The sequence below is a fragment of the Cygnus atratus genome, chromosome 2 (assembly GCF_013377495.2).
Source record: "Cygnus atratus isolate AKBS03 ecotype Queensland, Australia chromosome 2, CAtr_DNAZoo_HiC_assembly, whole genome shotgun sequence".
Lineage (NCBI taxonomy): Eukaryota > Metazoa > Chordata > Aves > Anseriformes > Anatidae > Cygnus > Cygnus atratus.
This window is the reverse complement of record NC_066363.1, coordinates 135,371,112-135,397,986: the sequence shown is the minus strand read 5'-3', so window position 1 is coordinate 135,397,986 and position 26,875 is coordinate 135,371,112. Positions and strand designations below refer to the sequence as shown.

The window sequence follows — 26,875 nt, the reverse complement described above, 5'->3', positions numbered from 1 at the left end:
GACCAATTGTGGAGACTTAATCAATTGTCATGACTGTCATGGGCATGAGTTTACAGCTTATGTGGAGTAACTGTTTCTCTGCATATTCTTGCCCCTTAGTACCCCATGATAAATATGAGGCAGCTCCTCCCTTTCACTGAATGTAGGAAGGTGCACATGGGCAGTTACTGCACAGTAAATGATGTGTTCTGGCTTTCCCTCCAGTAACCAGTTCCTCTGCCCATACCTTTACTTAATAGCTCTGGTAATGACAAAGACATAAAAAGTGGCAGTGTGGTAATGAGACAAAATTGGAGGTTTTGTCAATATGGAGAGGATCGAAGTATAACGCAGGAAGATCTGTGTTACCTAAAGGACTGAAATAGTAAAAAAGAGCTGCAACTCGATAGCAGAATGTGCAAGGTCAGTCACTTAGAGGGGCAGCTAGAAATAACTTTGATCAGCTGAGATCACCAGGGCAGGAAATGGCAGAGGAGAAGAGGAATCGGAACACATCAGTCTCAGGATATGTCTGAGCCGTCCAAGGGCTGCTTCCGAGAAGGTGACAAGCAGTCCTCAGATACACCAGCTGATCCTCACCTCTCAGTCTACAGATATTAATAAGAGCTTACCGAAAGTTTTTTGCAGTTCACATAATCAATCTTAACAAACGTGTGTTCAAACTAGAATATTGGTTGTAGAGGAAAGGATTGATTGTTTTTGTGAGAAGAGATTAGAACTTTTTAGTTTGTTTGCCTCATGGGGAAAAAAGGACTGGGAGGTAATATGTTACTGCCTAGCAGGGTAATATAAAAAAAAAAGCATGTGATAGGTCTTTTTGGGAACAGGACAGAACTGATTAAAGGCTAATAGTTATGAGCAGGCCAGGATGTACCTGAGGGTAGAACTGGGAATGAAAAGGTGTCTGATAATTATAGAATAAATTCTTGAAAATCCCTGAAACTTAGGAGTCCTCATAACAGCATAAGCAGTACAGGAGTATATTTGTTTTTATTTAATAATTAAGTTTTAAAGATTTTTTAAATCTTTTGGAGGTTTAAAAAATCACTTAATATCACATTATTCTCTGTCCTAACAGGGACTAGACCTGGTGAGTTGGTAAGATGCCTTACATACTTAAAGGGCTTTTAATGCTGGCTAAATGTAGAGGAGAGGACGATGTGGCTAGATATTCCCAAAGTCTTGTGCAGAGTATTTGTTAGTTTATTTTTGTTCTGTTTTGTTGGACCCTGATTTCTATTTCTGTCCACTGAAGTATTTGGCAATGACCTATAGTTAGTAGTATGCTACATTGTAGTTCTTAGTGTAGAAGGGCTTAAGAACATGCTGAAATAGTTTGCAGAATTAGGACAAAAGAGATGTCTGGGGCTGCTAGTTAAGTTTTGCTTATCTACTTGTTGGGGTGATTTTGTTCTGCCCTGTCATTTTAAGATGCATAGCAGAATATTTTATTGCTGTATTTTTATATAGTACTTTTTTTTTTTTTTCTGTTTACAGAATTCAGCATAAAAGTCAGGAAGATATAAGTCCTCTTTGCATTGTGGCCATTGCTCTTAAAGTTTCTGGCAGCAGTGGAAGTTCACTTGTAAATCTGCTTCTTTAATTATGATTGGAAAAAGTATGTTGGACCTCTATCTTCAAGTGGTAATATATAGGTATTTTTGCCATGTAATTACCATAGGTAAATCTTTGTCCACCTCGACTAGGTATATTACTCAATGGAAGTTATTATTCTGAATTTTTTAATATTTCCAGCCTTACAGTATGTGAAAGGTATATGGATTTCCAGATGTAACCAGATGTAAAAAAAAATATTAAAAATCAAGTGATAGAGGAGTAGATCCATAGTCCACTTGAACCTATTAATGACTTGTAATCTTTAATGTTTAGAAATATAGTTATTTCCTTTAATCTCAAGGTTAGTGCCAAAAAATCCGTGATGACTTCAGGTGAAGGTTGCACAGCTGCAGTGAGAAGCTAAATGAGACATTTGAAGAAAACAAAACCAAAATGCATTTGCATGGTTACTAGCTATGAAATACAGTCAAGATCTCATAAGATCCCTTATGAGATCTTAGAGATCCCCTTATGAGATCTTATAAGAGAGTGGGAGTCGTGTGCTGAAAGGCAATTGCAGTGGAAGAGAATGCATGTAGTTGAATAGCTGAGGACTTCAAGATGTTTTTTATCCTGTAGAACACAAAGGTAAGTTTTGAATATTGGAACAATGGTGTGTGAAGATACCAAAACAAAAACATCAGAAACACCGGTAATTGCGTATGAACCATAGGTTTCATTATATAGGGACTGAGAATGTAGTTTCCAACAAACAATAACAAGGTTAAAATGATGCAGTGATCTCTAGGTAAAATTATACAGTGGCCTTCCAGGTGAATCAGTCTGAAGGTACAGTGCTGCCCTCACAACTTAGGTATGTGTAGTATAAACTAAGAGGTTAAGGGACAGCAGGAACTGCAGGAAAGGCAGAGTTTACAATAATAACTCATTTGACAGAATGGAATGCTGGTAAGCGATAGTAGGAATTAGGTTTGTTGCTGTAGGAAATGAGTTATTTAGAATGATATCTTAACTGGAAAAAGTTGCTTTTTGACGAAAACTTGAGAAGTTAAAAATTTGCAGTTAAACTATTTCAGGCTTTTTGGTACTGATTTTTTTTTTTTTTTTTTTGGGGGGGGGGCAGGGGGGAGAGATTGAGGGCGGGGTAATTCACTAATTCATTCTTCAGATGTCTAAGTTGGTGTCCAGTCTGCTGAACTTAGTTATACAAATGGTGCTGCACATGAATCCAAAATTTAGGCACAACTTTTAAAATCCACACCTAAATTACTGCTAAAGTACAGCTACTGTATTTAGGACAGGAAGGATACAGTGGACATCAGAAAACACTACAAACAAAAAGAACTGGGTTCATTTCAATGTTGCTAGAGATGTTTTACTGGCCTGTCTCATCGAGAGGGTTGCGAAGGTTGAGCTTTTGAAGGAGACCTGAGCTGAAGAGCTCTGGGAAAAAGAAGAGGTAGAAGGTAAAGAAAGGCAGTTCTGGTGTGAGGCCATTTTGAGAAGGAAGGAAATGGTGATGGGCTGGGCTGGAGAGCTCTGGTGCGGAATGGATGCACGGCACAGATCTTAGACACTGCAGAGAACTGTTTTCACCCACCCATCTAGGCAGGCCTACTTCTCTCAGCCACTCAGAATTCCTGCTTACACTTTACTCTCTCTGCTGTCAGAGATGCAGTAGCTGTTCTCTCATCCGTCTGTAAGAAGAATTGCACTATGCAGCCTATGGGAATGTCTGCCAACTAGAAGCCGGTGAAATTCATTGACCCCAAGTAAACTTTTTCTGACAAAGTGAGTATTTACATTTGTTGCCCTTAACACAAGAAACTATTTTAGACTTCGATGTGAATAAAGTTATTTTTGCTAGATGCATGGAGTGTTTGCCATTGTTCTGTGTACCTCATCACATTTTGTGTGTAAAAATACTCTCAATGGAAATACCTGGATCAAAACCAATGAAGAAGCTGCACACATACTCCAAACACCTGCATATCACAAAAATTTAACAGCGCCAGCACCAAATAGTTCTGGTTTATCTCAGAAGAATGTTTGCAGCTAATCCTCTCTTGTGGACATAGATAAACATACTGCAGCTAATACATACTTATCATAATTCAGCCGAGACATTTCAGAGTGCACCACTTAACTGCTTTTCAATTTCGTTTCCTCTTTTGTCATTATCATTCTTTCTCAAAAAAAAAAAAAATCATTTACAGGTGATTGTTTGGCCGTGTCTTGGAACTATACCCACAGTGTACTTCAACTTTGTTTTCCTCTCACTGCTGCTTCTCTTTGGGTAGAATTATACAGGGCTGTGGAAGAAGTTCTCATTGAGCACCTAACTACACTGCAGGTTCTTCAGGCCCTGTGCTGGCAATGTTAATTGCTTTCCTGCCCCTGTGTTCCTGCTGTAACAGCAACCATATATTTCATCAATTCTCCCTCTTAAGATGGTATTCTTCTGTATGGTTCTTGCCTCATACATCTTCCTCAGCAGCATATCATAAGAGATTTGCTGCAGGCCTTCAGGTAGGTAGGTAGGACAGGGTGAATTTTGATGCCATTCCCCTAATGGGTCAAGGAGTGAAATTTGCAGAGGTGGATAAGGGAGAATACACTTACCAACAAGTTTAGCCTGCCTGAGTTTCCTCGTTGTCTGGAGAATTCTCTGAGACATTTTTCTGCTATGCTTCCACATCATCACTCCTTGCAGTGAACCAGCTCTGTACTGCTTATGTGCAATGCAAAGAGTTTTTCTTTTTTTGTTTGTTCTTTGAGAATATCATGGAGTTCCAAAGTTGGGAAAGACAAAAATAAATAAATAAGTAGATAGAAAGGTAGGTAGATAAAATAGAAACTGTTGAGTGTAGCAAACTTCTGGCTCTGAGGAATAAAAAAGCCATACCACTTCTATAATGTAAAGATTTCTGGTCTGTCTCCACTGCCATGGTTTATCTCACGTGCTTTGGGATGCATGCAGAATGGATGTCTTTCATCTCTCATTCCATGGCTTTTTGAGCTCAGAGCATGTTTGCAGCATGTACAGGGTATAAGAGCCACTCTTCCTTGCTACCTTGTGAATGTTACTACTACACAGTAAGGGCTTTAAGGTGGCAGTAGGGCAGAGTTTCCTTTTACTTGATTCACCAAAGGTCATGAAGACATAGCTTGAAGGAAAAGAGGGAGAGTGTTAGTTGGTCACATTAGTTCATCCATCTCCCACGGAACTGTATCTCACTGTTTCCTCATCCCAACTCTTCCTCTGTTTATACAAACAATAAATCAGTGGTTTACCTCCATGTAAACTCCTTCTGATTGGCCCAGTCTTTGCATATCTACTTATGTCTCCATATTCAGAGTTTGCTGCACAACCTCACCCAAATAGTGCTACATCTGAGAATATATATATATATATATTCTTCTTTGAAAAATTTTCATTTGAGAGAATGGGAATCTATTTACCTTCTATATAAACATGTTCAGTCTGCATTTTTCAGATATTTACTGTAGTAGTTTAGCAGCACAATTGCACTTCAGAAACTCCTCTTTCTTTGTGAGATGCATTCCACACACACAATAAATATTTTTATGCTGATATTTTGGTGCCCAAGGTGGTTTGATAGCCATTATTTTTTTTTTGAGTAGGGATAGAAAGCATGCCAGTGTAAGGCATGGTATGAACTGAATAAGTTGGGATTGGTTTTGTCAGCTAGGAATGATGTGACAGTGTACCCACACACTATGATAAGATCAATGTTGTCTAAAAGTCAACAGTAGTTAAACATCAGTGGCAGGACACTACAGCCTCTCCTGGTTTTCTGCTGCCCTTGTTTATTGGCTCTATCTTCGTTATGCCATTTGATTTACAATCCTAGTATAAATTCTTTGAGAACAGTGATTATGTGTTTCTACAGTGGTTGACAACTGATCCAATTCAGAGCTATTCAATAAAAATAAAGACTGTGCTTTAGATGCTGGTGGGTATTTCTTCTTACAGATATGCATAGCATGTAATATCTGGGAGAGGGCATGTATATATGATTTTGCATATAAAGTGGGTTTGAATCATTCATAGGCTTTAGGGAAGTGCCTGTAAGCCTATTTCACCACTGTGGTAGCCCTGGAGCAAATGCAATGCTAATACTCCTGCTTAGTGATTTTAAATAGTTTGTAAGCTGCTGTAAAAAATGCGTTGTCAAACTCTGCAACTAATTTACTTCTTCCAGTCTATAAAACAAGGAAAGGAAACATCTGTTTAAATGGGAATGTAATGGCAGTGGGGATTATACTTCTCCTGTCTCCGTTGTTGTTCGTTGTGTTTAATTGGTTTAAATATACAAAAATGAATGTCACTGATTAATAAGTAGTAATATTTATTAGAGCTTGAGACACCCTGTGCAAACCTATGTAGATGAACATTTTTGTGACACTGCTGGCATTTCTGAAATAAATTAAGCAGATGTGGGAACATTCCAGACATTGCTGAAGACATAGTTCGCTCCACATGGATGAAGTCATGGCAGAGTTAGCACAGATGACTGGAGATATCAACACAACTACTTTGTCCATAAATTCTCTGTGGAAAGGGTTAACATGTTGCAAAAGACGTATTCTGGGTGGGAATTTTCATATTCCTCTGTGTGATTCATTTATTTATATGTGTCCTATGTCTGTCTCTCAGATTATTCAGCCCCTGGTACAACAAGAATAAATGTTTTGGAAAGGTCAACTCTGCTTACAGTGAGCCAGCCTTGTCGTCTTCAAGACTCGCAAAACCCAGAGACTGTTTCTTGTGTTCTCTTTATAATGCCTCTGAAGAAAATGCACTAGAACAGCATTCAGCGGAGTGTGAAAAACACTAAAGGGTTTTACCCTTGCCATTGTTTACTGTGAAATGTCAGTCTAGTGCTCTAGCACAGCTTGGGCCGAGGGGCCTTTCCTTGTCTGCTCTATTCTACTTGGTTTTTGCTTTTCTTGGTCTCACAATAGTGTGTTTTTTCATCTATAAACTGAGAAGACAATCCAAGGTTAAGCTGTTGCTGACAGAAAATAAATAAATAATTTGATATGAATGTTTTGACATAATCAAGTGAGATGAACAAAAATACTGGGGGCATGTTCTACTGATCATTTCTTACTCCAGAGTGTATGGCGCTCAGTTACTGAGCCATGAGGAAACAACCTGGCCAAGCCATGGTTGTTACAGATTTAGATATTGATTAGTATTCAGATGGTGTAGATGTGTATGAATAAAATAGTGTAAGAAAGCTTTTTATTGATTCAAGCACTTCAGCAGCATGTGTGAGAACATCCAGGAGAAAATTTAGGAACAATTGCAGGAGAACAAAAAGCAGAGGAAAAAAGCAGATGATTGTGGGAATCCAAGCTAAAATACAGTGGAGAGCAAAGAGAGCAGGAGTGTGCTCTTAAACCAAAACAACAAATAAAAATATCTTGGGGAAAAAAAAAAAAAAAAGTGTTTGAGGAGATGTCCAGTAAATAGCAATGAAGAATTCAATATGATGACTTGGCAGCAGTCTGTGTTGGAGCTCTTTAAAGTTACGCACAAACAAACTTTTGCAGGATCTAGGCTTTAGAGTGACATGTAGGGCTGGGCTTCTCCAAAGGGATGGTCTGTTGTGGCTAGGGCTAAAGGCTCTCTACTCACTGTGCAGATACATTACATATGGTCATCATGTAGAAATTTGTAAGTGTTCATGGGTTCTTTCAATTTGCCTCAGGCAGCTGGAGATGGCAACCAAAGCTCTGTAAAGCTGCGTGAATGGCTCAAGGTGTGGGTGTTCTTATTTCTTATTTCCTAAACTAATTTCTGTCTCTAAGCACTGTTTTCTCTTCATCAAATCTATGTGCTCTGCAATAATAATGCTTGGTTTGCAAAGAGTTATTCCTCTTCCACAATGACTGACAGAACAAAATCAATGTTGGAGCATGTCTGGTGGGCAGAGAGGTAAACGAGTGATACACTAATTGTAAGCTCTTGCTGAAAGGTCAAGACATTAAACATAAGCCTTAAATCTGAACGAAGCACTTGTAGGAGCCTAATTAGATTTTTTTTTTTTTTTTTTTTTGTAAAATGGGTACCAACTTTCCCAAACTTGTTTTTTCTGAATGAGTACTCAAGCAGCCTTTCTTGGGTTTAAAATGGATTTTCTAAGGCCAGCATCTCTTTTTGGCTAACTGGAAAATAGCAGCTCAACTGTACTCTAAAACATGGATTATGTATTTTGTTTTTATTGTTTTCACATTTATATCTGTTTTAATCAGTCATCTGTAAGCAAGCAAATCAGTTGTCTGCAAGTCTAAAGCAGATGCTGCATTGTTAACCTCATAACACCCATCAGCTGCTCTTAGCCAGTTGGTGAAATTCAAGGTCGAAGAGATTTATATCAAAAGTAACATTTTTCTTTTCTTTTCTTTCTTTCTTTCTCTCTCTCTCTCTCTCTTTTTTTTTTTTATTCAGTGAAGACACTAAGATGAAAAAAAAAAAGGAACTTATTTTTACTTTTTGCTTTAAATGCTGCTTTATTTCCTTGAAGACCCATCAACCTTGAAGACCCATCAACCAATTTTAAAGTATTGTCTTACCAATAAGGAAAGAAGAAATGAATAAGTGCTTTTAAATATGTCCTCTTCACATGAGATATGAAATGAAATATGAAGTTCAGCATATGTAATGCTTTATCAGGAGACAAATGAGCCTTTTTTAAACGTCTCGGAAAGGCAACCATCACTTTTACAAGACCAAAGAATGGAAGGGCTTAAAAATACTTTACACAGGCTATTTGTAACACTTGAATAATGTCAGTCAGAAAGATTTGAACCAGTGGGAAGTGATTCCATTGGTTTTCTAGCTTTGATCACAAGAGGGAGTATTTGCAAGTAATCTTTCCTTGTAAAAACAAAAATGCTGCTTAGCAGTACAAGCAGTAGATTTGGACAATTAACTATTTGCTTCGATGCATCAGCATCATCCATATCAAACTTGCAACAAGTGCAAATTCAGAGAGTATTCTTTCCTGTTTCTATGTTTGTGGAAGTGCATACAATGAGGACACCTTCAGAAATTTCATACAGAGTGTATACCAAACATGATGAACTGTTTTACGGAACAAATTGTAGTCTAATGGTGCCATAAATTCCTTGTATCAAAGAAAGAAATAAGTCTTTATTTTACTTGTATCTTTCTGTGCAGAAGTGAGTGGCCTTGCCATAAAGAAGGTTTCAATTTTTATTAGCTATAATCTTTTTTACAAGATTTTTTTTAATTGTAATTTTTGAGAAGATAGCATGTCATGGAAAGGAACATGTAGACTGTAAAATAAAAGAAGGCAGTTTTGGACTAGTGTGATTTAAAGGTCACAGTTTAAGCTATCTGCAAGTTCATAACAGCAACATAAAAGTCCTCATTCATTACTAGTGACATGACTTGAAGCTGTGTTTGGTGTTGATCAGTTGTCTTACACTAAATAAAGGGAAGACAGCCCAGTTGGTAGAATTAAAATAAAATAATAATTAAAAAAGCTAACATTGCCATAGTGTGTGACATGTATAATGCAAACATCTTGAAACTATGACATGCATTAGTAAAGCTTCATAACTTTTCTGCAAAATAAGGAATAATTTTTGCCCCCTCTTTGACTAACAGGCAGAATTTGATCCAGAGAGAGCCATGCAGTGGGAGGGCAGTGATGCAGAGAGGAGAAGGTGGTGAGTCAGTGTTATTGTACACATAGAGAATTTCTTGAGGTTTCAAAGGAAAACTTGCCACAGGTTTCATGACTCCCAAATTGTTAGGTTAACCTTTTCCTCAATTAAAATGTTACAGAACTACTTGGGGATCAGAGGAACATGGAGCAGGGGAAGAAAGATATGCTTTAAAGTTACATTGTCAGGTAGAGTTATGCTCTATATAAATGTGTTTTTTTTATTTTTATTTTTAACTACAAGATCAATAGAAAATTTCCATGAAATTAAATGTTGAAAATTATTTCACTAAAAAAAAAAAAAAGAAAAAAGTTTGTATTTAGCCACTTCACTGCAGCATCTGTGATCCAAAGAAAGCAGCATTGTTTGAACTCTTCCGTGCAAATTTTTCTGGCCTTCTGTGAGAGCAATTAATCATTTCATAGCAAGGAGAGCTGCTTTTTGTTGTCAACATGTAGTTTTCCTGACTGCATGGAGGTGTTTTGATGATGGTCGGCAGAGCAGCGTGTTAGGATCTTGCTTAGTGATGCTGGTGATAGGTGGTAACATACCAGAGCCAGTGGGAATGTCTGAGCAGCCAAATTGTGAAGGACTGGAAAATGCCAAGCCAATGCTCAGAGATGTGAACACGAATAATGCCTCTTTGCCCTTCCCTTCTAAACTGTCACACACACCTGCTGGCTCTGCAAAGCATGTGTAAAGGCTGCACACTTGAGGATGGCACGTGTCGGCAGGCAGACAAGAAGAAAGGAGGAAGCGTAGGCTAGCCGTTCCTCCATGCACTTACATCTTCACATTTGGAGGGATATGTTGCTTTTTAGCAAAAATAAATTTAAATTGGAGAGCTTGAAGTGAGTTTTAATAGCACTGGGTTTATTCATCATAGTACTTAGGTTTATCATAGAATTATAGACTGGTTTGGGTTGGAAGGGACCTTAAAGACCATTTAACTACAATCCCACCACCATGGGCAGGGACGCCTTTCACCAGATCAGGTTGCAACAAGGTCCCATCCAACCTGACTCAGCACTTCCAAAGATGGAGCATTCATAACTTTTCTGGGCAACCTGTTACATTGTCTAACCCTCTTCATCATTCCCTACTCCATGTCAGTTGTCACTCTCCTTAATGCTTGGAATAAGCACCAAAATAGCTGTGCTGGAGCCAACCTCTATCTAATCTGCCGCTCTGAGCAGCACGCTTCTTGATGATACCACTTCGTGGAGAAGAGGCAATAGGATGGCATCCATTCCTGCCAACTTGAAGTGTCCATGTCTTGGGGAGACTACTAGGAAATGAACCTGTTTCATAACCCCAAAAGCCAAAAGACAGTGATTTGCTGGCTTTAAATACAATGGGAAAGCTTTCAAGCAATGAGTTAAGAGGGTTCCCACAAAATCATTATTTTTTTTCCCAAATGTTACTCAGTTTGCTCTAGTTCCCATGCCTGATTTCTAAAGTGCTTTCTCTTTAAAAGCTGCATGTTCCCTTTGTCACAGAGTTGCCCTTAAAAACACGGTCCTAGAGAAAGAGAACATCCGTTCAGCTTGAAGTGAATTGCAAAGCAGAGCTCTCTCCTTCCATTCTTAAACACGAAGGGTGGTATGAGTAGCAATGCTGACAGTGTACATTTGCAGATGCCACCATATGGGTCTTGAAAAACTAGTTGCACCGATGATTCCCTGCACATGTAGGAGACAGTTTGCATTGTTGGCATCGTCCCTGCACAGAAACAAGCACAGCTTAGCAAAGCTAAGCAGATGGCACTAGATCTGGTGCCAGGGAAGCACTGAATTAAAGGTTATACCCACCAGGTTTGATGTGGTGCCAGTTTGAATTGGTACAGAAGCTTCGGCCCACCTGCTTATTGGCCCTGTGACATCTGGCATCTTTTTTTTTTTTTTTTTTTTTTTTCCCCTTGGACTAAGCTAAATGCAGCAAGGAAAAATGTCATTTTAAAAGCTAGTTACCAATAAATGGGATTAAGATTCTCTAAGAAAAAAGGAAGCTTTGCAAATAGATTGTGTTTAATACCGCTAAATTAGAGATTTTGGGACAGCTTTGGGAAGATTATATGGTGGAAAATAAGGGTCTGGGTAAAACCACATTTTACAGAACCACTTAATGGTCAGGATGGCATACCAGTGAACACACATAGCTGTTAGGAGTTTATGGCTATCAGCAGCCTGCACATAACAGCTCACTGTCTCAGACTGTCACCATACATAGGTTGTCACTCAGAGCAGCAGAGAGATTTTATGCTGTGCCACCTGAGTGTGGCCAGTGTAGGTGCCTAAAGAACAGCAATGCACCCCACTAAACTTATTGCTCTGATCCACTTAGGTTCCTGCCTCACTCATTTCTGTTGTCCTACAGGTTGCACCATTCACTTTGCAAAGATGATTATTATATTTTTAAACCAGTCCCTTCTTCCTCTCCACACGTTCACATGCTGTATACACAAATATGCTGCCATGGGGACTGTGCTTGTTGCAGAGACTAAAACTGTTTATATGTCTTCTCCATTAGGGATTTAATCCTTGCTCCCTTGGTGTGAAATGAAAGCATGCAGCTGTATGGCACTCTGGAGATGATTACCATTAGAGCTAAGCCTGAGTTTATACACACCATGAGCCAGATTAATCAACAATTTATTGACTCAAAATTGAATCCATACAGCATTGTTTTTGACTTCTCTCTCTCTCTCTCTTTAAGGGAGGGACTCAGGCTGCCTGAATAATTTTGGTGGAGAATTGTCAGAAAATCATTGAACCAGATTTATTAAATATCTAAAAAATAGTGACAGGCATTGTGTGATTTCTAAGGCTCCATCACAGAATGGCAGGGAAGTCGATTTGCTTATAAACTGTAGACATACATTTTTAAATCATCAGTCCTGGTTTGGAGTTCTCATCGCAAAAAGAAAGAAAAAATGATCAGCTTTGGAAACTGCCTTGAATTTTCTTGGCTTCTCTATAGTCAGCACCAATGTTTAGAAAAAACAAATGAAAAGCTGATAGGAATAGATAAATAAGGCAATATATAGCAGAAGAGATAAATGTACTGAGGAACCAGTTATAACACAAGTGTGTTTTGCAGTGAAAGGCTGTTGGTCTCTATACAGCAACAACAAAAGCACTGTATACCTGGCAGTCTTTAGCTCAAGAACGCTTAAAACAAAGCAAAACCAAAAATTGCTGAGGATAATATTAAACATCTAAATTTTCTACTTCTGACCTTTGAGATAGAAATTATTATTAAGGAATCCAATCCAAAACCCACTGAAGTCAGTGGAAAGATTTTGTTGGCTCATGCATGTCTTTTCTTGACTTTGAAGCTGGTTATCCCTGCCTCTTACTTTCTCCAGGGGAAACAGAGGCATGGTGCTTTCTGCTGCAGGAGGCTGCCTTGCAAGTCCTTTCCCAGCCCAGATATGCATTGAGTGTCAAGTTGGCCACTGACTATTTAAACTTTCCTGCAGAAGAGCTTTGGGATGTGCCTTGGCTGTTGATTTTCAGTGGCAGAAGCTCATGGCTTTCAGCTCTAGCTTTCAGAATTTGCTGCTAGTGGACAACAGCCTCATCACAGTCAGCAAATATGCAGGAGCTAGAACTCTTGCGAGGCACTGGTGAGGATCAGAGCCTTGGAGGTAACTTCATTCTCCAGCACACTCTGATGCTGCCTGATCTGTGAACATCTGTGATTCTCCAGATTGTCAGACTTTGAGATGGAGGTGTGCAAGGACAACTCTGTTTTAAGGTTGGGTGGGGACAGCCATGTTGGCCTAGCTTTTTATGTCTTACTCTAAGTGTTGCCAAAACAGTATTTGGGCTATACTCTTGGGTTTTACTGAATATCTACACTGAAATAAAATCAATGGGTCAGACTTTGAACCTTTATTCGCAGCAGATCTTCCTCCTTGTCTTCTCTGAGGTTGGGAAATTTATCATTCAGTCCAGTAGCAGTATCAATTGAAAAGTGTTTTGTTTGTTGTTGGCTTTTTTTTTTTTTTTAAATTTGCCAAGTGCTCTATTTACATAACAGATTGATAAATAGTTTGGAGAAAAAATGCTTTCACTAGCTCCTCAAATTTCCTCATTTAGTGTTGCTTTCTCAGAATATAGTCTATTTTTTTTTTCTGTCATATTTTTAAGTTATGGACAATATCTCATCTTACCTGGGAAAAAGATGCTGAATTTAAGATAACATCCCTAAAGAAAAAGGTTATAAACAAAAAGTTTGTTACATATCTTTAACCAACATACAATATTGATATAAACTGTTCACTAACTATTTGCCTGAATTCAGTCTATTTTCTTCTCTCATGGTTTATTACTACTGCAGTTTAATTTTTTCATCTGGCATCTCTTCAGCATTTCCATCACCATCACTCTGTTCACCATCTTCAACTTCTCCACTTCTAGTATCTTCACAATTCTCAGCTTCTTCTTTGAACTCAAATCTTCATCATTTCCTCCCACAGAATTTGAAATATGGTATTTCCTAAACCCTTCATTGACAACTTCTAGCTTTATCTGATCCCACGCAGCCTTAATCCAATGACAAAGCAATGCTGCTCTAGGACTTCTTTATCTTCCCTGTAGGGCTTACAGCAGGATCTGCTGCCAAGAACCATAAGGGCTACAAATGCTTCTTAAAGGGTTTGTTCTCTATTACATCAGGAATCTGCAGTTGTGACATTCCTCCCGGTACGATTGTAAGAGCAGCATTTATTTATCCAACTATATTCTTCATTGCTGGTGTTAGATACCCTTTGAAAGTACCTAGGACAAGCATTCTCCCTTTGAATACCAACACACCTGGTCTCCTGTTCCAAATGATGTTCAGCCAATCCTTCATTAAGCCTGTAGACATCCATCCTTGGTTTTGACACCTAACAATTATTCCAGTAGGCAGCTGGTCCTTCAGCATTGTTTTACGCTTCAAGATCACATACGGTGGCAATTTTATACCATCTGCTAACACTGCCAGCATTACTATAATGCACATTTTTTTCATTCCCCAAAGTTTTGATGATGAAGGATTTTGTGCCTATTTCTTCGATGATGATATTGGATGGTTTGTCGAAGGAATCTGGTGTCTCAGCTGCATTTCCCATTTGGCTCAACAGATAATCGTGACCTTTATGCAATCCAATCACTGATGGAATGCAAGGAATTTTTTGGGTGAATTCAGAAGGTAGATGTTGGCAGAGCAAAGTCCTCCTCTGTAGGCAAAAACCATTATGACACATCATCTGTACGCACCAGCCATTAGTGGCCTTGAATTTTTGCCATGGAATGCTTGTGTTATTTCTTGAGAATTCAGTTTAACGATTTCCTATGTGAGTTTTTTTTTTCTGTTGTTTTGCTTTGAGTACGCACATTCTGACACTTATCATTCTACTTGAGCAAGAGGGCTGAACTAGAAGATCTCCAGAGGTCCCTTCCAGCCTTGACTGTTCTGTGGTTCTTTGCGTTTGTGATACTCCATGGAAGTGTCCTTTTTCAGGCACTGAATGATTTCTGCATTGAGTTAGTGCATAACAGCTTCTGTTTTGATTGTTTCCATCTTGGCACATTTGCCTCAGTAACATTATATTTCCTCTTGGATTCACAATTGTTAGTTTTTTTTTTTTTTTTTTTTTTTCTGCATACAGTACCACTGTGAGTTTAAAAATTGCATTGTAACTACTGCTTATATCTTTTTATGTTCCCTTTTGCACTTGTCCCTCTCATCCCCAGATGTTTTCCTATTTTACAATTCACCTAATACCCGACCCCCCCACCCCCCAAAAAAATAAAAAAAGTCACAGGGGAATTCTCTCATCCACCTTTCATTTCTCATGTAGTGACTGAGAAAACCATCAGTAAATCACTGTGTTGCCCTATTCAAACTTGGGGCTGCTTTGCATATAGCTGGGCACATAACTAAAGAGCCTCCCATAGTGCACTGTCATAGTGTCATATAATGCAAAGGGAAGACAACCTTCAAATTTTAAGTTAAACCTTTGGAAAACCATCCTAATCTTGCTTCTGTGTAAATGTCATATTGTTTGGTGTTGCCACAATTTTAGTTAGATTTAGTCAGTGGTTTTTGGTAGTCGGGAAACCATCAACACGTTCAGTTTGCATGTTACTCAAGGATAGTTAATATAATTTATTCAACTATTTATTAAACCAGGTTGGTAGAGCACATAGACCTGTGAAATATATATATATATATTTTGACCAGCCAGTCCCATAGACACTGTATATGTTCCCTACTGTCAGGTATATGACAATTATACTGGCCCTCTACATAGACATTTCACCTGAACACACAATAAATATACTGCATAGATGAATCATGACATGTTAAATGGTAAGTAAAATATGATTATAATAGCCCAAATACAACATATTTTCAATGCATAAAGGAAACTATTATGAAATAATATTTTAAGAATGAACGCATTCTGTCTTTAAATATTTTACCATCTTTTTATATTTTGAAATGCATAGAAAAAATACAACAAAATGATCTGCATTAACAAAAGAAACCTCCAAGCAAACAACCCCTTGACTATGCATATAATTGTTTGAAACTAATCACTAACACTGTTTAAAAATAACAAAATAAACTGGCAGCATCCGACACTTCTACTACCTTAATCCATAACAATAAGATTTTTATTTTTTTTTCAGCCAGTGACTAATTCCAGATAATAAATTGTGTGTTGCTGTGAAGTGCCTCATAGCAAAGGAATGTATTTAACTTCTTTAATTAAGCTACAACCGGATCCATTTTTAAAAGAGGTTGTTTCTTCATTATTTTGGCGGGTTGGATTTAACTTCACAAGTTACAGAGTAGAGCTATTTTATAGACTCTCTTTATTATTTGAACAGTAGACAAATAAAAGTGGACATAAAAAAGGTCGTTTGTTTTTGAAAGTTTTATTGCTACAGTTGCAGATAGTACTTATAAGTGTAAAAAGACTGGGGCCCATATTAGTTCCGCTATATATTTCTGGTTTTACTCTTTAAATTAAAAAAGTGTGATGGCATGAAAAACAGATGCTTTCAATCCATTTTCCTCCAAAGTGAGAAAAATTATATGTTCATTCTGAAACACTAGAAAAATTGTATATAGGGGTGGATCATTATGAAAAGATTCTCTACTTCCCAAATAATTTATTTGGAGTTGGCATAGACCACATTACAATTCACAGACTTAGGTCTAAATTTTGGAGCTGAGTGCTTGATGCCTAAGAGAACATAGGTTTTGTTTCATGCAAACTATGCCCCACAATGTAAAGCCTCAAAACAAGACTGTATGTACATCTGTTGTGTCTTACTTTCTGGGAAAAAATTTGAAGCTGGAGGCCACTGAATGGCTGCAGATCTGCTCCATGCTGAGTACTTCTGCAGTGTAAGAATTCAATGTGCTGTGAAGAGGGAAATGACTGGAAGCCTTCACTTGGCAGGTCTGCATAATCTGGCTGCTTATGATTTTAGTCATATAGCACTACAAGTAGATTTTTCAATTTTTGCATTCTTTTTTTTATCAGATATTCTTGTATATTCATAATAATGAAATAAACCTAGGACAGCTTGCAAACTCCTCTGTGGGTGTTTTCCACAGATTTCTCATCTTGATTAGCTTCTTATTCACTTGTATTAATATCATCCCTTTTCTAGGGGATAATATACTATTTTTCCCCCTAAAATGTTAATGTTTATTGATTTTTTTTCTAATTTGGCTTTGCATTAAGGTTATTAAATTTTCAATTTTATTTCAAGAGACTTTAGCAATGCCATGCTGAAAATGAGTATAAATTTAAGGGTATTAACCAGAGTAAATGTTAGATTATCAGCAGAACATCAGGCTTCTTGTTTAATGTGGTTTTGCACTGGCACATCATGTACTTATGTCACTTTTAAGCACTGGCACTAGTAGACAGTCTATAAACTATCTAGATAAAAAACCTGCTCAGTTCATGCTGGATTTGCATGTCAAAATAAGAATTTGCTGGTAAAAATGCTCTAGTTTTCATGTAGATGACATTGTCATACTCAAGGCTGATCCCTGTGAAAATTAGAGGAATCATCATTTCAAAATTTGGGTCTCAAGCTCAAAGTCCGTATTACCACCGTTGATTTCAGTAGTGGTGTTTTCGAGGGCATTCTTTGTCTTTGCATTTTATAAAGATTTAATGCAATTTGCATCATGCTCTTCATTTTGAAAACAAGAACATTTCAGTAGGAGAGAAATATGGAGAAAGAACTTGAAGAACTGTATCTTAAATACATCAAATAGGTAATTATAGGATAATAACACAATACGGTATGCAGGAAAGAGAGTGCGTATAGCAGCCTGTACTCAAAACTAAGTCTTCCTCCCAGCCCTGTCTATTGTATGACATCCACTGTGGTGAGCATCTGTTCAGAGTATGTAGAAACACCTCTTGGGCAGGAGTAGCATGTGTCTTTGAAATGATTTAAAGCAAGCTAATAGCTATTTGAGAAATCAAGATTAAAAAATGTTGAAAGTAGCAAAATTTAAATAAAGGACTATATAGCTATGGTTATATTTTATACAAAAGCTGTAGAAAAAAAAAAAGACCTAAAATCAGGTTTTTCTTCACGTACCTTATGTTTCAGAAAGAAACATAAAATTATCTTAAGCAAAGATTTCCTGCAGGTAAGAAGAATGCAAGAGCTTGTGCCATTCTCAGACATCAAAATTCAGAATCAAAAATATTAGTGAGCATACCCACATAGTTCTCTGACATAATTGCTCTGCTACGTCTGACATGGTACTTGAAGGGAACTACCAGTCCTAGAAAGAATATGATCAGTTATGAAGTCTAAATGTAGTGCTGGAACTTGGGACAAGGGTCAGTCCTCATACAAACAGTCCCAGGATTATTTGGACAGGAATATGGAACCCTTACTCACAGAACTGATTCCATTGCAGTACGAAAGACAAAGAAAAAAAAATTTTTGGAGGGTAGTGCTAATGATTTTTATTTTTATTTTTATGTTATTATTTTTTGTTTTAATTTATTTCTCCTGCACTGGGAAATATATTGTTTATATAACTAGAGAAAGGAGTTGCATTGATTGTCATTATGTTATGCATTATTAGTCATGGGGTGAAATCTCTTCAAAGTGATGAGTTTTGTTATGCAATATTCAGATAAATGCACAGCAATGACAATACTAAAAAATCTCCATTATTACAAATGTTTACACTCTTAGTGTACATATATATAGTGTATGTATATATATATGTACATATACATATGTATATATAAAAGAAGATATATATATATATATCTTCCTTCCTTCTGTAAATATCCTTCAGATATAATAGATAGGAAAAGAAGTACTTTTTAAAGGTGTATTTCTTAAAAGAATTTTCAGTTTACAGTGTTATATTTTGTTAAAAAAAAAAAAAAAAAAGAAGGAACATAAACTGCAGTGGTGGTTTTTCCTTGGACTCAATGGCCAGTGAGTGAGAAGAAATATACCATTTGAAGTATATCTTTAGATACACAACTTCAAAGTTGCTCATTAAATTCGTGCAACGCAGTGGCTACAAAGAGATACAACATTATAATGAGAAATGTGACAAATGCTTTGGAAAAAACGATCCTTTGTAAAAACATGCAAACAGTATTATATGTTTATTCGTACAGCTTTAATAAGGATAACAATTCAAAGTCCAGAGGAAAAGCCTGCAGTATTTGAACAGTAAAATTAAGAAGCATCTATAAAATACAGAATTGGCTGTAAATATAACTAGGTCCTACTTTAATTTGACATTAAAGTGGATCTCAAGACCCAGGATTAGGTCTGTATCAAGCAATGGTGACTTTTCTGTGGTTCTTTGTGTCACAGGCAAAGCACCTAGTGGAAGTGACCACTGCAAAATGTTTTTCTCATACCTACAGGTAATAGATAACTAAGTAGTGACTGTTGTTATCAGAATTTTCCATGCAAAAGATTCAGTGTACTCTAAAAAAGTATCTGTCGTGCGACTACAATGTCGCTAAGTTGTGACAAGGAAATACCTGTGATATGACAGTGGCATCGTACAACTGTCAATATAAAGTAAGTGCGATGGGATTGCTCTGTACTCTAAAGCAACTGTCATGTAATGGGGGCTGTGACTAGGCTGTAATAGCAACGTGACTGCAATGTGCCAGCAGAGTGACTGATAAGTAACTCCTAGAAGAGAGAGAGGACTCTCAAGTAAAATCAGCTCTAATAGTTTTAAAGTGCTGCAGACCCTATCTGCAGTGACAGCAGTGCCCATCAACCTCAATGGGCTTTCAGTCGGCACCTCGCCAGAGGCCAGGCCAGCCTATTGCTTGTGGCTGCCATCCTGGATAAAACATCCTGGATACCTGATCAGGCTCCTGGGGAGGTCCCAGCTGTTTCTGAATGGTTTGGACCAAACCTCTGTCAATGGGTTCGCAGCCTCTCCACGGGTCAGGTGCTTCAACTATCTGGAATTAGTCCTAAGCCATGAATGCTGTGGGCAGTTGGCAAATGAGGAGAGAGAATATTACAAATTAATTAAGAAAAAGAGAAGAATTATTATATTCATATCACAGATGGAGATATTGATGTTCAGATTAATTGATTTGCCCTGAAGCTATGCAGTATGTCATTAGCAGCCTTGTGATTACAGTCTCTTTGCTTGAAAAAATGTGTTTCATGGATTGTCTTTAATTTTTCAATATATCAATGGATCAATGGAGAAAGCTAATTCCCTGAAAGAAAAACATATATATATATATATATATATGTATTGTAAAAGAAAAACTGTTGGGTATTTCCTCTTTTTTTTTGTCTTTTTTTTTTTTTAATTTTTTATTTTTTTACAGCTTTTGAAATTCCATCTCTTCTCTTCTCCCCTCTCTCAGATTTCCTTATCTTTCAGTCTGCATCAAGTAATATTTGGAACATTACAACTGAGATGAAGAAAAACAGAAGAAGGAAAGCTAAGAGTACTTTGCATTTTCCTTTATCTTTTGGAAGTGCAATGGCCATCTTTACTTTGGAAGGAGTTCCAGATGGAAAATTAAAAGCTGCTTTAGAGTGCCAAGTTTGCATTATTTAAGATGAAGGCATGGACATGTTTACATCAGTGAGACTGAAGAAAAAGTCAATGATGCCATGAGAATTCAGATGACTAATTTGAATTCTCCTCTTACTAGTTATTGTTTAGCATATAGAGATCAAACTTGTTTTATATTGTAATAATTAAGAAAAGAAAAATAAACTACAATAAAAGTGTTAAACCTTACCCCAAAATAATCTTTTGATGTGAATTATAGTCTATAGTCTGTGTCTTTTTCCTCAGGTTTGGCCAATACCTCAAACAAATACTTCTGTTATCTTTCCATACCGCTATATTTAGTGTTCTGACCATGCATTTTGAAGGCTATTGTTCTCTGCCTTCTCTTCTACATTCTGTGTATATTCTGTTTTGTCTAATAGTTATTGGATAGACCCAAACAGCTCTGCTGGAGTGTGGTTTGTAGCTTAGTAGGTATTTTAGAAAACATGTTAATTTGGAGAACATTCTTTGCTTGGGAGATTGTGCAAAGTGGTCTTTGGACCCAGCAGACTGTAAAGGATCAGGAGGAACTATTACAGTGTGTCATACTAATCCTTCTTGCAGCCTTTTGGGTCAATAATCTGAGCAGTAATGTTTCCTTAGATCTATTGTGTCAGTCCAGCCACCTTGCCTTCATATTAAATTTATGTGCTTAATATCTTCATGAGATTTTAGTGGGGGGAAAAAAAAAAAAGATGTACAATATATCCAGAAATTCAAAGAAATAATGTAGTCAGATTGCTGTCCCCTTGCACTCCAACTTACAAGAATCCCAAATATGTTAGTTCATGTAATGGATCATTGGTATGTATGTCATTGTATTCAGGTCACAAATCAAACCAACTGTGTTGGAAAGGAATGCAAACATCACTCAAGTGGAGAATAATATTTCATACTAAACAAAGGAGGATGGGAATAGAAGTTTATCCTATCTGAAAATGGTTCTGTTTCTGTATACCGATGCCTTCTATCAGCAGAAACACCTGCAGCCACCATAAGGTCCGCCTCTCAAAGGCGACATTTTCATTTATTTTTTTTTCTTTTTTGATATAGAGGAGCAAAATATGTATACCGATGTGCAATTAATTGTAAAGGCTCACTGCTGAAAAGATTTACTTGTGGTTCAGCAGTGTAATCATCTGTTGGGCATTTGCTATAAATCATGGGTGTCTGCTGTTGTCTCCGCTAATTAGTACACTAACTTATTATTAAGTCCCTTAAACATTATACAAGATCTGGGCTGTGCACAGAATTACTGAGAGAAGGAAAACACTTGAAGTTTATTGCACAGCTACAAAGCGTACAGTAAATGTCTGGGTGGTGGACAGTTGTAATGCATAAGACTAGATGGAATATATATCCTTTAGCAACAGCTCTACCCATCCATAATTATAAAAGACCTTTATTGTGCAGGCTTCAGTGTGCCAGTTCAGTCACTCAGGCACCAAATAAAGGTCTCCAGCACAATAATTCAAAGCAACTGGTACAGTAGTAAGTGAAGTTTTAAACAACAGTAGACAAGTTGATTAGAGCCTTTGGAGATGCATGCCCTGAATAAAGGTTAACCTTTGTGAACTTTGAATACAAAGCTTTCAGATGAATTTTATATGAAATCTAGTGACAAAGAAAAGCACTATTCAGCCAGGGTTGATTAATTGAGTTACACTTCATTGTAAACCCCTGACAATGATGGAAAATAAATTTAGCAATGTGCTTTGTAGCCATGCAACTTGACGGGATCTCACTAAAAAGCAAGAATCAGACCACATAAAGGCCCTGTTGAATACCTCTGAAGATAGTCTGGTGAGTGAAACGTAAAGCCAGGATTTACAAATATTACATAAGTGAACACTGTTATTGCACTCAGGCTGAAAAATCCTGTTCAAATCCAATAAGTGGTTTAAGATGTGCAAATAGAGGTTTCTGCAGGGAGTCAGGCATTAGAAGCCACCTGGAGCATGTGGTAAAGATTGTATCCATCAATACAGCAGCTGGGCTGAAATTATAAAGAGAGCTGCTTTCCATCACGCTTGTTTTAATGCATACATTTCTCCTGTCACTAGCACCCCAGGAAAACTACTAACTACAAAAATGAATGGTACCCATTACCTGATATTCATACTTGTGACAACAGAGACAACAATCACAACACAACAGTAAGCAAAAAAACTGATATCCAAATTATTTTTAAGTTGTTGCAGTAGAAAGATCTTGAGAACCAGTTGGTAATATTTTAATAACACTGTAGGTTAGAGGAATGAAGCAGGCATCTGGCATTCAATCCAAAGTTTCCTTCTGCTCCACACATTCCATCAAATCATGCACCAAAGCAGTTTAAACAAAGCAAGATCAGTAAAAAATTGTTCCAAGAGGGGGAACCCTATGTAAAGTTCATCTGCATGCCAGCACCAAGGAAAATGTGACAGTAGTTTTCATTGTGATTGTTTCAAAATAGCATGGATTTACCATAAATGTGCTCCCTATGCACAGAGAGTGGGTTTTAGTCAGACACTAGCGTGCACTGACTGCAGAGGCAGGTAAAGTAGGCAGCTGCTTGCCCCAGGTAGTAGCTCAGCGCAGCAAAAATATCAGCTGTAGTTTCCTCCCCAAACTGGCAAGGTTGATGGGTCAGAGAAATGTGGGCCTCAAATTACAAAAAGCTCCTGTGGGGAAAAAAAAAATGCGAGTGCCACTCAGAAACAGGAAAGGAAACTGTTAAATTGCTCATTGTAAAGTCGTGTTAAAAAATAATAACAAAAAATCAAGCAAGCCATATTGCATGTGCAGGGACAGACTGTGCCACTAAGCCACAGGCCCAAGCCGTGGGTGGTGTGGAGCAGCATTGTTCCCCAGCAATTAAAATGAACATGCTCTCCACACAAAAATGCAATGTGTTCTTCCTTTGCGAGTTGTGCCCTCCTTCTGCCTGCGATCTGCTCGCTGACACAACCAACGATCGTGGCAAGCAGCAGCACGCTCTGGTGTTTCAGAGGATCTGAAGGGTTTGCAAGTGTCATGGATGTCTCTTTGAAAAGAAAGCAGCTGGACTGGCTTCCTTGAGTGCCTTCCCTCTCTTTTCTGGTGTGTCAATTCTAGCATCAGGAGCTTCCAGTCCTGCATTTGGATCGCTATCTTATTCCACACTGGTTTTGAATGCATGCACTAATACTGATGCTGTGTTTAGCAACAAGCTGGTTGTGCAGTCAGGTGGATGAGATGTTATTGTGCAGACATCTCTAGGCAAACCCGATGCACAGAGTGGTACCCACCATCCTGAATCTCACTAAGGTGAGCACCAGATCAACTCCCTATAATTTTTCTTTTCTGAGTTCTGAATATTTATATTTTCCTTTAATTGTCTACAAAAAGAACAGCAGGTCTGTATTTAAACTTGACCAGAGTGCTACTATTCTATCAATTAATAATTTTAATTTCTATCAGTTAATAATTGCATGTGAGGAGAGCTGATAACAACCCAAACTCTTCCATTGTTTTTGCTGTGGAGCTTAACTCCTCAGTAGCTGGCCTGATTTAAAAGTGTTAATGTGGGTGTCACAATGTTGACCTGTGCCATTAATGGACCAAACCCATTGAGACTCTTTCTCTGTTCTCCAACATACCTGAGCTTGCAGCAGCAATAGGGATGTCAGGCTGTATGTAGCTAGGTGGGAAATCCCCCACCGTGTCCTGGGTGCGTGCATGGACCCGATTAACCTATGGTGGGCATCCTCTGTGCCCAGCTCCTTTGTTCCATGGCTCTCGCTTACCCAACTGAAACGATACAATTTTCAGTCCACCGTTATTTTCGAGGGCTGTTTTCTGAAGTATTGACAGAGGAGGGGAGGGAAGAGGGGTTTCTCGGTGTCCTTGCCTCCAATCTGTAGATCCTTTTCACTCAGCGGAAATCTGTATCTCTTTCTGCTACCATGGTGATTCAATGAGTTTGATATTATTTTGCTAAACCTGCCTCTCCCAAGAGACGGCAGTTTGATTCTCGCCATTCTTAGACAGGTCAAGAATCGCATTAGCTTTGGTCAAAAATGCTCCCACTACAAGAGGTGAGTTTCAGGATCTTAGCAGAGCAGAAAAAAGGACTTGCTCTTGGTTCTTGTGATAGACATGATGCTGCTGCCAAATAAAAGCAGTTTTGCAGGAATAAAACTCACAGTGGTACTGCTGCAGTCAGAGACAGACCAGAAGTAGGGTAAACAGTCCATCCACAGAAGAATATTAAACATACATGATGGTAGCATTGGCTATCATAAAGGAAGAGATGACAGGTGATTGACATCCTTATTTTACATCTTTAAAGCCATTTAATCTGAAACAAATTGTGCTATAGCTACTTAGAAGCCCAAAGGTAGAATCACATTTATGCTTTGCATATCTGTGGCTTGTGTTGCACAAGCAGCAGTAAAAAAGACCACTCTTCTGGGTGTGTGTGTGTACACAATCACAAATCCACTTTCATTCAGCACTGATATTTATGTATACACCAGCCAGCGACACAATGCAGCACGTGGCTCTGTCTGAGCATGCAGCTGGAAAGTTAACCTGCTTATCTTGAAACAGAACTGGGTAAAAAGCAGAACTTTTAAACCCCTTGTCAAAGATAATACTAAAATAAATGCTCTATATTGAAATGTAAGTGACCAGAAAAACAACATACACTAAATTACTTTCCTAAAAATGATTAATGGGGACTTTGTCTTGATTATGTATGACAGTGGAAATAATCTATTTGTATTTTCAAGATGATGATTTATTTCCTGTTAGGACAAGTATTCTGAGTGAAAGACTCCACCAATCTGATGCTTGTGAAACTTCATTTCTCACCATCAAAAGTTCAGTAAAAATTGTTCCACCCATATCTACCTTGAAATTCTCTCAACATGCAGACTTCAAGTTGTGGCTTATTTATCTTACACATCAAGTTTCATGTAAAAACTTCAAAGCACTTCACAAGGAAAGGATTTTGCTACAGTCTAGTAGTAATTATTATATCAATTTTATGGAGATTTGGGAGAATGCATGTAATATCAACTGCTTTCTAAGTCACTCCTCCCTCTCACTCTGAACACTTAATAAATCTGGGCTCATTATGAAGCTCATTGGGTTGATTTCATTCATGGCTGTGTTTTTCCACCATTTTAGCAATATCTTCAAATTCTGACACCAGTCCAGTATAAATACAGGATTCCCTTGCCTCAACCAGTGGCACAGCTCAGGATACATCAACATGTGTTCAGATGATCAGCTTCTTGATGTTACTTATATTGTCATACTTACATACTGCTTTAAAAAGAACATTTTGGGGGTAGGCTGCATTTCAATTTATAGCAATAGTGAGTGTACTGCACTAGATGTGTACAGGTTTTTTCCTCCAAGACCATGAACTTTAACTTTTTCTTTATGAGTGCAGAATATTGCAAGGAATTTTATTTCTTAATGTTTGTGTCATGCCCTGACTTGTTCCCCATGACTTCTTTCTTCAAGAGTTATTTTTAGCTGGCAGCCTTGTAAATGCAGACTTGCCAGTAAGTGGAGTTCAAGTTCAGTCAAAAAAAAAAAAAAAAAGACTTTTAAAAATAAATATGTTGTCTAAATATTCCTAAATATTCGAGGAAAGTAAGCATTCTTGCATGAGGCAATATCAGAACTTTTGATTTTTGTGCTTTAGAAGAAGCAGAGGAAGGAGAGAAATCAGTTAAATTTCTTCCATGGAAATATGCAATTTTGTTAAAACACCAACAGTTAAAGTCATTAATTTGTGACTCATTCAGAGCTGTAAACCAGATTTACCTATATATGACAATACATAACTGAACTCTCGAAGGCAACAGTGCTGTGGGTTGTTTGTCTTGGAAAGACATTTTTTGTCATAATTTTTACTACGTACATATATTTTTACAGGAAATTTTCTCTGTTTCTGCTATTCTCAAGGAAAGCTAACAGGGAAAAACTGACACTGCTCTCTAGCCCTGGGAAAGTTATTAAGGGATTTGATTCCCTTGTCTAAAAGCATGGACCAATGTTCACTCTGCAGCCAGGACTGGGGTGGTGTGTCCTGCTGCAGAGGGGTAACGTCATGGGTATACTCTCCTGCAAATCTTCCACTTCACAGTACTAACTGCAGTAAGATATCAACTGCAACACAGCTTCTCATTCAGCTGGGATGGAGGAAAAACACAGTTGCACTTCACAGTGGAGAAGACAATTCAGAGATCCATAAAATGTGCATGAAGGCTCCAGCTTACTCACAGGAAGTACCCCAAGCAACCAGACTCAGATGTAAATGTTTAGGTTCACAATCCCAGAGTCCAGAAAACCTGTCAAAGAGAAGGAAAATATGAAAAGGTAAAGTGTTAGACTAAAAATTGAGGTTTCTGGGTAGAATTTTGTACTATAATTACAAATCAGCTTTCATTGCACAAATTATACTAATTTTAAATGCCAAGAG

At 37.8% G+C, this 26,875-nt stretch overlaps 1 long non-coding RNA gene across 1 annotated transcript in view; it reads left to right on the top strand.

Moving 5' to 3' along the window:
* Positions 1-20,587, top strand: part of LOC126913195 (uncharacterized) — a 49,019-nt gene extending 28,432 nt beyond the window's left edge. Inside the window, exon 3 of the long non-coding RNA XR_007707872.1 lies at positions 20,219-20,587. This is a non-coding gene — a long non-coding RNA (uncharacterized LOC126913195). The remainder of the gene's footprint in view (positions 1-20,218) is intronic.
* The last annotated feature ends 6,288 nt before the right edge of the window (positions 20,588-26,875 follow it).